The sequence below is a fragment of the Pempheris klunzingeri genome, chromosome 10, assembly GCF_042242105.1.
Source record: "Pempheris klunzingeri isolate RE-2024b chromosome 10, fPemKlu1.hap1, whole genome shotgun sequence".
Classification (NCBI taxonomy): domain Eukaryota; kingdom Metazoa; phylum Chordata; class Actinopteri; order Acropomatiformes; family Pempheridae; genus Pempheris; species Pempheris klunzingeri.
The window spans coordinates 3,175,319-3,187,982 of NC_092021.1; the positions used below are offsets into that span (position 1 = coordinate 3,175,319).

At 42.8% G+C, this 12,664-nt stretch overlaps 1 non-coding gene across 1 annotated transcript; it reads left to right on the forward strand.

Moving 5' to 3' along the window:
- Window positions 1-426: 426 nt before the first annotated feature.
- Window positions 427-498, forward strand: trnaa-ugc (transfer RNA alanine (anticodon UGC)). The gene has a single exon. It is a non-coding gene; the product is annotated as a tRNA-Ala (tRNA).
- Window positions 499-12,664: the final 12,166 nt, after the last annotated feature.

Here is a 12,664-nt window from a genome sequence, read left to right on the forward strand (position 1 = left end):
GAGTCCAGGGTTTTACCCCACCTCTCGCCCAATGTCAACTGGGAGCTCTCCCGCGACCCTTAAGGATAAGCGCTATAGATGGATGATGAGTAGGATATGTAAATGTAAAATACTCCAGAGATCGGGCTGTTGGTGTTTGGTGAAATTGGCTGCTTGAGGAAGCCCAGAGGCAGTGATGTTAACACCATAACAACATCTCTCTAAGCAGTTTGAATATAAACTCAACTGTGTAACATTCATGAAGAGAGGAAGAGACTGTTGTGTTACACCATCAGTTTTAGCTTGGTGCATGCAATAAGCTGACAACTTAGTGTACAACTACTGTCAATTTTCTTTCATACACAACTTCCTCACCCTACCCTGTCATGACTAGCCATAGAGGTAGGAAGACACTCATTGAGCAGTTGAAATACTCAAAACAAGAGAGGGGATGTAGCTCAGTGGTAGAGTGTGTGCTTTGCATGTACAAGGTCCTGGGTTCAATCCCCAGCATCTCCAACAAGTTAATGTTTAGCACAAAAAGCCCTTACACCACAGTGGTGCTGTGTGTCATTAAATCAAAATGGTATCTGTCTGCCAATCCATATGTCCGTCCCTCCATCCAGCCATACATCCACCTATCCAGTCCTCATTACAGATGATGACTGAGGCATTATGATTCTGTATTGTCTGTCTGTCTGTCGTCCATCTATTCCATTCTTAGGAATGCAACGGCTGACATTGTCCATGATGTCCTGCAGCTTGCACTGTGTGCGTCCCTCCACCACCATCCCCAGTGAATCCAGACTTGTATCCAGCTCTGAGCCAGCCTTATTAACCAGCTTGACCAGCCGCCTGGTGAGTGTGAGTGTGAGTGGTTGTCGGTCTCTATGTATTGACCCTGTGATTGACTGTTGAGGAGTCCAGGGTTTTACCCCACCTCTTGCCCAATGTCAACTGGGAGCTCTCCTGCACCCCTTAAGGATAAGCGCTATCCAGAGATTGGGCCCTTGGTGCCTGATGAGACTTTTCACTAAAGGTCCTTTGATGTGTCATCACTTTGACAAGTCATGTTCCGGAATGTTGGATAAGCCTTTGATGCAGGCAAGTCTCTGCTCAGAGTGTGCCCAGACAACTCAAGTGGGAAAGGAGCAAACATGAAGCAAACAGGTTTTGATCAAAGTCACTGATTCCCAAATACTTTGTACGTTTCAAACGGTAAGCTGATAATTTCAATCGATCCTAATTACAGGTACAACTGAGGCATTATGATTGTGTGTTCTCTGTTTGTCTGTCTGACTGTTGTCTGTCCGGTTGTAAACTCGCCTCTCACTCAATGTCAGCTGGGATTGGTTCCAGCGCCCCATGAACCTTAAGGATGATTTCTGTGGAAGAGACTGTTGTGTTAGACAATTGATCTCTTTAGCTTGGTGAACCTAATACACTGACAATTTAGTGAATAATTACTGTCAATTTTCTATCATAATATACAGAACTTACCCTATCCTATCATCAGTATCCATAGAGGTACTAAGGCACACATTGGCCAGTTGAAATACCACTGAGGTTCTGGGGTTCTGGGTTCAATCCCCAGCATCTCCAACATGTGTATGACTAGCATAAGTCTTTACACCACACTGTAATCCTGTAACAGTATTACATATAGTGGGTTCATATGCGGTAGTCTATATCATAACTTCAGCCATGTGTCCTTATCTGTGTGCTGACCATATCCTTCATTGCTGTATTCAACATATCTTCTAATGGCTACTTTCAGCAGAATAACAAGCCATGTGACAAAGCTGCTTCTGTATATTTAGGGCCCGAGCACCAAGCGCTGCGAGGACCCTATTGAAATGTGAGGAAATGCATCCGAAATTAAAGCTGCAAGCAGCGTTGAAGGGCCCTCGCACCTTTGTGCATGTCGGGCAATGTCATGCACATCAAATGATGATTGGCACAAAAGTCTTACTTCCTGTTGGCACTAGGTGGCAAAATGACTGTGGTAGCTAACTGGCATGTAGATGTCTTCAGGCCGGGACTCTTATTAATCATGACAAGTTTGGAACAGATTGGATAATGTACACTGAAGATACAACAATTTCCTGTTTCATGGCGAACACGGCGTCGCCACGGTGACGGCGTTTGACAAAACCTCAAAAGCTTCATAAGTGAGCATCATCCACGTCTTGGGAATGTTTGGACCAAATTTGAAGTGGCTGTAACTAACCTGCTGAGAGAGAGACGTCTGAGAATAAAACATGCACTTCCTCCCTCCACTATGCACATGTCTTCAGAGCCGGACAGTCGTCAAACAGTAGAAATGTGGTGAAGATAGGACCTTGCAGAGTGGAGTTACTGCACTTGTAATGCTCATGGAGAAGGAACATTTTCATCGCGCCGCCAAGGCAACAGCTTTTGATGAAAACTCACGGTTTTCACTACGGACCAACACAGTTCAAAGTCAGCAATTTAAAGCAGTCATTCCTGGCAGGGGTATTAAAGACTGAACACTAGTTAGCAAGCAAAGAGGTTGAAATGGGCAACTAAAAGTGGCTGGCATAGTCAAATAATGAAATAGCTCAAAGTAGTGGATAAACAGTCTGAAGTCATTTGCATGTGGATATAATCTAACTGTGTCATTTCTTTTCAACCTGCCAGATTTCTTCACAGAGCCGTGGCACAGGGCAGACGGGCTCTGGCTCATGTGCTTGCTGCAAAAATGGCCAGATGTGGCTCCCTGGACATAAAAGAGCACAACGGGCAGGTCCACACACTTCACATTGTTTTTATTTATCCCAAATGAACAGTGCTAACACATATCATTGAATGACTCATTAAAAGTAAAGATATAAAAAATGAAAGGAAAAAACAGTGAAAAAGAGAAAACCAGTGGAGGAACATTGATAAATAGTTACTTCTACAGGACACAAGGGGGCGCTGTGTCCTCAAAAATGCAAAACACCTGAACCCAAACTTCTACCTGCACTGTGGAATGAACTCCCTGAAAAGAACTGATAACATTTTGTTTATGATGAACACATCTACAGAGTTATTGCTAAACTTTCCTGGCTGGTTGTGTCACTACGCTGCCACGTTTTGGAGCCTACAACAAGTCACAGTAAAACATGAACATTTTTTACCATAATTCATGAAGCCAGAGAACCACAGCAGGAGAACCAGGACCAGGATCCACAGGAACCAGAGAACCACAGCAGGAGAACCAGGACCAGGATCCACAGGAAACAGAGAACAACAGCAGCAGGACCAGGACCAGGATCCACAGGAACCAGAGAGATGAGAAAAGCACAGAAAGGCTCCGGGGAAGATAGCAAGTTAGTGGCAGACATTAAAGAGACATGAAGCAGCTCCTTGACAGCTTGGTTAGCCTGATAAAGTCTGTGAGTAGCAGGGTGCTGAATCCACTGGCAAATACTGATGTACTCAAAGAGCCAATTGATGGATACATCAGTCCCAAACTGTACCTTGGTTACCTTCTTGAGTCAAAGGCAGCTGAGCTCCACCTTGCGCCTGAGGAGAAGAACAATGTCAGAAAGCGGTGTGTAGCCTTCACCATCTCCCTCACTAATGAGGTGAGGGTGAGACTGCCGGACAACATTGAAACATTGCAGTACATGTCAGTTTTCAATGTAGAGGAAACTCTAAAGCACAATAAGAGCCTGGGAGAAATAGACAAATTAGCCAAGCTCCTTGGCTACTCTCCTGCAGAGATAGACAAGACTGTCCACCAATGGCGTGGGCTTCTGGGGTGAGATTTGGAAGTTCAGGGATGCAGCTGATATCAAGTTTCAGGAACTTGCCATGGCTGCTGTGTCTGTTTGTCCTTGCCACACTCCAATGCTGAAGTCGAGAGATTATTCAGCCAGATGAGTGTGGTAAAAAGCAAACTTCAGACCCTTAACTCCATCCTGTATGTCAGATTTGGTCTGAAGTTGTCTGCTGAGGCTTGCTATGAGCACAAGCTGCCTGATAATGTTTTGCAGCTTTTTGCCACATCAGCTGCTTACTCATTGAAGTCAGCTCCCTCAGTTGATGAACCTGCCATAGAAAGCCTTGACCAAAATGAAGATGACCTGCTCTTTCTGTGAGCCAGCACAGCGTGTGTGTGTGTGGAGGGAGGTCTGAAAAAAGCAAACACTGAACCTGAATTAGGGCCAGACTAGTTGCCATCATTTTCTCACATTGCCATTGACAGTTTTTTCTATTGTCTCTTTTTGGTCGTTAATGTTGTCAAGTTAAAACAGTCTATACAAAAAATTGTTAGAATTATGGCAAAAACTGTTCATGTCTTACTGTGACTTGTTGTAGGCTCCAAAACGTGGCAGCGTAGTGACACAACCAGCCAGGAAAGTTTAGCAATAACTCTGTAGATGTGTTCATCATAAAATAGGGTTCTTCAGCACTAATAAAGCAGCAGAGGCAGAGAGGAGGCTCACAACTGGGTGTGCTGCAGTAATGAGAACCAATGCCATGTCATCATCATCCTCATCTTCATCATCATCCTCTTCACAGCCACACACATCAGAAGCTTCTCAGCCTGCAAGTTCATGTAAGGGATACATTGTCATTGTGTATTTGAATGCAGTCACATGTTACAGCCTGTTTTTCTGTTTTAGGTAGCAGACTGTGGCAGCGATTTAACACCACAGTCCAGCAGACAAGAACCCAAAACATCACGGCTGATGCAACAGTGGAAGTTCAAATGTACCTTGAAGAGCCAAATCTCACAATACTGCAGGACCCCCTGGAGTATTGGAAACGTCAACAGCAGACATATCCAAACTTGTACAAACTAGCTGTGAAAATTCTTTGTACCCCAGCTTCATCTGTCCCTTGTGAAAGGGTATTTTCAAAGGCGGGAGAAATATTGTGCCAAAAAAGAAACCGCCTGAGTCCCAGCACTGTGGAAAAATTGATATTTTTGAATAAAAACAAATAAAACTGCCCCTCCTTGTTTTTTGTACAGGTTGTCCTTCCTAGTACCACAAGCACAGTCCCAAAACAACAAGTTGCACAAGCACATTCACTTTTCTTTCTCTAGTCATTATTACAATTGAAAGTAAATAATTACTTTACAGAAAACCAGAAAAGAACCCCTATCAAACAGTACAAGGGTGTCCAGGGTGAACCTGCCTCTGGCCCGATGACAGAGCCCTCAGTGGGACTCAGCGGTAGAAGATGAATGAATGAAGCTTCACATAGCGAAGCCATGGTGTCACTTCAACCACTCTGGCTGTCTTACTTTTATTTGTCCACTTGATGGCGCAGTAGAGCAAATGAAGCACCATGAAGCTTTGACCCATGTGTGAAAGCTTCAATGCTTCATGAAGCTTCATCTCGCCATCACTACCTTCCAACTCATTCTCTAGCCACAAGTCTTATCCCTGTTTGTGATTCTATCTACGGCTGCTTGTTTCTCACTTTAGAAAACAGTTTTCTATCTCGTTTTTAACATTTTTAGCGCTGTGTCGCTGTACTCAGTTAGCACTCCTTACAACGACTCACTCGTCTCCATTCATTCAAATCACTATATGTCACAGTCACAGTCTAAGGCTTATACATGTTATATTATTTTCATATTTCCTCCTGGTTATGATTTTTGAGCATCTTACCTGCAGAAATGGTAACAAAAACATATCAGTCTTAAGGTCTGTGTTGCTCCGTGTTACTCGTACTGTCTGCCGTCTCGCTCTATCAGAGACTGGCGTCCGCTATTGGTACCTGATGCACACAGCTCCACCTACTGGCCAGATACTGCAACTACACACGTGGACAAAATTGTTGGTACCCCTCTGTTAATGAAAGAAAAACCCACAATGGTCACTAAAATCACTTGAAACTTACAAAAGTAACAATAAATAAAAATGTATTGGAAATTAAACAATCAAAATCAGCCATTACTTTTGAATTGTCATTCAACAGAATTATTAAAAAAAACAAACTAATGAAACAGGCCTGGACAAAAATGATGGTACCCATAACTTAATATTTTGTTGCACAACCTTTTGAGGCAATCCCTGCAATCAAACAATTTCTGTAACTGTCAATGAGACTTCTGCACTTGTCAACAGGTTTTTTGGCCCACTCCTCGTGAGCAAACTGCTCCAGTTGTCTCAGGTTTGAAGGGTGTCTTCTCCAGATTTTCAGCTCCTTCCACAGATGTTCAATGGGATTTAGAGCAGGGCTCATAGAAGGCCACTTCAGAATAGTCCAATGCTTTTCTCTTAGCCATTCTTGGGTGGTTTTGGCTGTGTGTTTTGGGTCGTTATCCTGTTGGAAGACCCATGACCTGCGACTGAGACCAAGCTTTCTGACACTAGGCAGCACATTTCTCTCCAGAATGCCTTGATAGTCTTGAGATTTCATTGTACCTTGCACAGATTCAAGACACCCTGTGCCAGATGCAGCAAAGCAGCCCCAGAACATAACCGAGCCTCCTCCATGTTTCACAGTAGGGACAGTGTTCTTTTCTTGGTATGCTTCATTTTTGCGTCTATGAACATAGAGTTGATGTGCCTTACCAAAAAGCTCCAGTTTTGTCTCATCTGTCCAAAGGACATTCTCCCAGAAGCTTTGTGGCTTGTCAATATGCATTTTCACAAATTCCAGTCTCGCTTTTTTATGATTTGCTTTCAACAGTGGTGTCCTCCTTGGTCGTCTCCCATGAAGTCCACTTTGGCTCAAACAACGACGAATGGTGCGATCTGACACTGATGTACCTTGGCCTTGGAGTTCAACTTTAATTTCTTTGGAGGTTGTTCTGGACTCTTTGGATACCATTCGAACTATCCGTCTCTTCAATTTATCATCAATGTTCCTCTTGCAGCCACGTCCAGGGAGGTTGGCTACAGTCCCATGGATCTTAAACTTCTGAATAATATGTGCCACTGTTGTCACAGGAGCATCAAGCTGCTTGGAGATGGTCTTATAGCCTTTACCTTTAGCATGCTTGTCTATAATTTTCTTTCTAATCTCCTGAGACAACTCTCTCCTTCGCTTTCTGTGGTCCATGTTCAGTGTGGTACACACCATGTCACCAAACAGCACAGTGACTATTTGTCACCCTTTAAATAGGCAGACTGACTGATTATGAGTTTGAAGACACCTGTGATGCCAATTAAAGGACACACCTGAGTTAAACATGTCCCTCTGGTCAAATTATTTTCAATCTTTTATAGAGGTACCATCAATTTTGTCCAGGCCTGTTTCATTAGTTTGTTTTTTTAAATAATTCTGTTGAACCACAATTCAAAAGTAATGGCTGATTTTCAATGATTAATTTCCAGTAAATTTTACTGTTTTACTGTTTACTGTTACTTTTGTAAGTTTCAAGTGATTTCAGTGACCATTGTGGGTTTTTCTTTCATTAACAGAGGGGAACCAACAATGTAACCAGACCTGCTAGAAACTGAATGAAATCACACCGAGGATAATAATACAGTCATTTTCAACATGTTTTAAAGTTCTTAGTTGTTTCTTATGAATCCAGATTTTAAATGGGGGGGCAAGATATTTTAATCAAGTCTTTTTAATCATGTCTTTGAAAACACTCTTGGTGTCTCTAAAAACACTCAGTGCCACAGTGACACTCCTCCCCAGGTAGGCTAGGCTCCCAAATCAGACTGGACATCAGCCTGATGTGATCTGTCACCTGGGGATGCCTCCTGCCAGTCAGCTAATCACCACACCGGTCAGACAGGCTCTTGTTTGCCTGCAGCTGCTCACACCCAGCACTAAGTCTGCATGCAAGTGGAACTAAATTTAGACTGCATGAATTTTTCTGCTGTGTGGCACACAGACTGTGAGAGTTTCACATATTAACGTACTATTCATACTACATGTGATGTCAAATTGAGTACGTAGTGGATTGTAACTGCACAGGAAGTGGATTTTGTATATACGAGAAAGGACTTACTCAATTGCACCAAAATGCACTGCTTCTCTTCAGACAGTGGGCTGCCAGGCAGACATTTCTTTTTTTTTTTTTTCAATATATGTTTATTGATTTTTTGTTTATAGAAAAGAAATAGAACAAAACAAAGAAAACAGAACATTCCGGCTCAGATCAAAAACAGGTGGACAACACAGAGTCAGTCAATATAAGGCTGCAATGTCGTCATATAAATAAGTTCACATTACACCTCTATGCAAGATAGCAAAAATGTCCAGACCAATATACGACATAAAAGGGTCCCATTCTTTTGTGAAACACATGATCTCTGCTGTGTAACTTGCTGGTTAAATAATCCAAGGACACAAATTCAAATACTGTCCGATGCCACTGGGTTTTAGATGGTACTTTGTCCGTAATCCAGTTCAGAAGAAAACATTTCCTTGCACAAAATCTAAGCATCCTATAGAGTTGCCTTTCATGTTTTCCAGTGATATTGACATCTGTTATTCCAAGCAACATGGTCAATGGGTTATATTCCGTAGTAACAGAGACTGAGAATATTTTATCCAGTTCACATTTCACAACATACCAAAAGTATTGTGTTTTTCTACAGGACCAGTAGCAATGAGTAAGAGTGCCCACTTCAATTTTACACTTGGGGCATAACGGAGAAAGGTCTGGATTAAATTTGTGACGTTGAGAGGGGGAAATATGCGCTCGATGTAAGATTTTAAGTTGTAAAGCTTTTACCCGACTACAAACACTTAAAGAGTTTGCATTTCTCCAGATATTGTCCCAATCCTCATCCTTTATTTCCATCCCCAATTCTTCCTCCCATAGCCCTCTTAAATGAATAGTGCTGGTGCTGGCATGTTCTTTTAGTGAAGTGTAGGAGGACTTTATAGAGGTCTTAAACCTGGGCAAAAAGAACTGTTTTTCAAAGTCAGAGATAGATTGATCTGCAAGTATTGATGTTTTCCTCCAAACATAGTCTCTCACTTGTAAATAACGAAAAGAATCCTGTCTCTTGATATCATATTTATCAACCATTTGATCAAAGGACAACATAGAGGGCCCAACCATTAAGTCTGAAAGAACCGAAATCCCTTTAGTTGCCCAAACCTGAAATCCAGAATCTGTCATTCCAGGCGCAAAGAGAGGGTTATCACACAAAGGTGTAAAAGGTTTACCTTTTAAAGAAGAGTGGACTTTGAAACATCATCAAGAATTAACACCCAGGTAAAGTATTCCTTTACAATCAGTCTGGTGCAGTGGCCTCTTTTCAATACTACAGTGTGGAGCAACAATGACATGAATTGGTTAGAAGCTACAGTTGATGTTACAGTTAATGTTAATGTCATCACACAGTGAAAACATGTGACAGTAGCTGTAAATCAATCCAGCAATGTGGCAACGTCACTGATGAAAACAGGTAACAAATGTACTGACTGTTGTCCTCCTCATCTGCTGTTTGTCTTTGAGAGAAAGGAGACGAGACGAGAGGAGATAAGAGGAGACACCACGCACTACCAACTCTCTCATTAAACACCATAACTATACGTTCCTCCAAAGACTGAAGAAGTCATTTTAGTCCTCCATACAGGGTCTCTACCATCTTTATATGTGTATACATGTGTACACGTGTTTAGTAAACTCAATGTAAGCAGCACTCACAGTAAATACACCTTCACATGTACACTGGTCTTTCCTGCCCTCTGCTGGAATTTCTTAGTTTAGTTAGTTAGTTTACTTAGTCTTAGTTTTGAGAAAAGCTAAAACAAACCAAGCTAGTAAACTAACAAGTTTTGTTCTGATTTTATACAAATCTTACACAGATCAAGGTAACAAGTATGCAACTTGGTGTCACACAGAGGCCAACATGCTGTATCACTAGAATGAAGTGAAGGTGCTGCTCTAATGGAAAACAGTTGTTTCCAGAGTCAGGATTCAAACCCACACCTACAGGGGAGCCTATGACCTGAACACAGCACCTTAGACCACTCTAAGAGGACTTCCAAGTTAATTTGGTACACTGGTTTATTCTATCAGTGTCAGGGACCATTACATATTAATTCAGAAATAAATAAATGGCGAACACCATGATACAGTCAGTACTGTAACAGCAGCCCACAGGGTCACTGCTAAATACTCTTCAGATGTTACCATGAAGATGTGAGCTGTCTATCTTTTTACCATTGAAAAGGCAACGCAATTCAAATGTATTTACTGTCATGGTGTCCACATTACTTAAACAGACTCGTGTAAAAGATTATTAAAAAAGTCCTGAGATTCAGAATAACTACATGTAGGATTATTCATAATGACGACCGTACAAGAATACAAGTAAAACATTTCCCCTCTACTGACTGGGGCATGAAAATGTAAAATATTCTAGGGACTGGGCCCTGGGTGGCAGCTGAAACTGGCTGCTAGAGGACGGAGCAGCAGGTGGCCCTGAGGCAGTGACGTTAACACCATATCAACATCTCTCTAAACAGTTTCAACACAAACTGAACATCATAACCTTCATGAGGAGAGGAAGAGACTGTTGTGTTAGACAATTCATTTTAGCTTGGTGGACCTAATAAACTGACAACTGAATGTATAATTACTGTCAACCTTCTTTAATAACATATACAACTGAACGACCCAATCCTGTACTGAGACACTCATGGACCAGTGCAAATACCCATAAAAGCCTAATAAGTGAATGAGGGGATGTAGTTTAGTGGTGGAGTGTGTGCTTTGCATGTACAAGATCCTGGGTTCACAGCAAAACTTGTTAAAACACAATTTTACATTCAATTCAATTCAATTCAATTCAATTCAATTTTATTTGTATAGCCCAATATCACAACAGAGTGTCTCACATTGCTTTACAAAGTTCACTGAAATAAACAAGTGTAAGCGAACAAACAATCTAATAAAGAGTCCAGCAGTCGATGAGGCCAATGGATCTGTCCGAGGCATCACCTGCCCTTTATGACCCTCCTTCTTCGGGAAGGAAAAACTCAAAAAACCCAGTGGGAAAAGAGAAACCTCCGGGAGCACCACAGTGAAGGAGAGATCCAGCTCCCAAGGACGGACAGGCTGGAGCCTTGGACAGACGCACATCCATTGGCTGGTGGAGAACCACATCAGCAGGACCAGGACCAGGATCCATAGAAACCAGGGAACCACATCAGCAGAACCAGGACCAGGATCCACAGGAACCAGAGAACCACATCAGTGGGGCCAGGACCAGGATCCATAGGAACCAGGGAACCACATCAGCAGAACCAGGACCAGGATCCACAGGAACCAGAGAACCACATCAGCGGGACCGGGACCGGGACCAGGACCCACAGGAACCAGAGAACCACATCAGCAGGGCCAGGACCAGGATCCACAGGATCCACAGGAACCTGAGAGATGAGAAACCACAGAAAGGCTCCGGGGAAGATAGAGGCAGACATTTGGCTGACATGAGACATAACGATGGAGAGGAAGAGGAGGAGAGAGAATAGAGGAGCTCAGTGCACCATAGGAGTCCCCCGGCAGTCTGAGCCTATAGCAGCATAACTAGGGGCTGGTCTAAGGCCTGAGCCAGCCCTTAAATATATGCTTTGTCAAAAAGGAAGGTTTTTAGTCTACTCTTAAATGTAGAGAGGGTGTCTGCCCCCCGAACCCAAACTGGAAGGAGATTCCACAGGAGAGGAGCCTGATAGCTGAAGGCTCTGCCTCCTGAACTACTTTAGAGGACTTTAGGAACCACCAGTAGGCCTGCATTCTGGGAGCGCAGTGCTCTAGTGGGGTAGTACGGTACTATAAGCTCTTTAAGATATGATGGAGCCTGACCCTTAAGAGCCTTGTAGGTGAGGAGAAGGATTTTAAACTCTATTCAGGATTTTACTGGAAGCCAATGAAGAGAAGCCAGTACAGGCTCTAATACTCTAATACGCCTTTTTAAAATGTGAATCATATATTTATTGTCATTATTATTGAGGTATTTTGACTGCATATATATTCTACATCATACTGCTCTTACAAAAAGCATTCACACTTGTATTAAATGAGTTATTTCTTCTCCAGCAAATGATAACAAGCTCATAAGACCAAATCTGACATACAGGATGGAGTTAAGGGTCTGAAGTTTGCTTTTTACCACACTCATCTGGCTGAATAATCTGCATCCCTGAACTTCCAAATCTCACCCCAGAAGCCCACGCCATTGGTGGACAGTCTTGTCTATCTCTGCAGGAGAGTAGCCAAGGAGCTTGGCTAATTTGTCTATTTCTCCCAGGCTCTTATTGTGCTTTAGAGTTTCCTCTACATTGAAAACTGACATGTACTGCAATGTTTCAATGTTGTCCGGCAGTCTCACCCTCAACTCATTAGTGAGGGAGATGGTGAAGGCTACACACTGCCACTAACTTGCTATCTTCCCCGGAGCCTTTCTGTGCTTTTCTCATCTCTCAGGTTCCTGTGGATCCTGGTCCTGGTCCTGCTGCTGTGGTTTTCTGGTTCCTGTGGATCCTGGTCCTGGTTTTCCTGGTGTGGTTCTCTGGTTCCTGTGGATCCTGGTCCTGGTTCTCCTGCTGTGGTTCTCTGGCTTCATGAATCACTGCTGTGGTTAGAATTATGGCAAAAAATGTTCATGCTTTACTGTGACTTGTTGTAGGCTCCAAAACGTGGCAGCGTAGTGACACAACCAGCCAGGAAAGTTTAGCAATAACTCTGTAGATGTGTTCATCATAAACAAAATGTAATCAGTTCTTTTCAGGGAGTTCA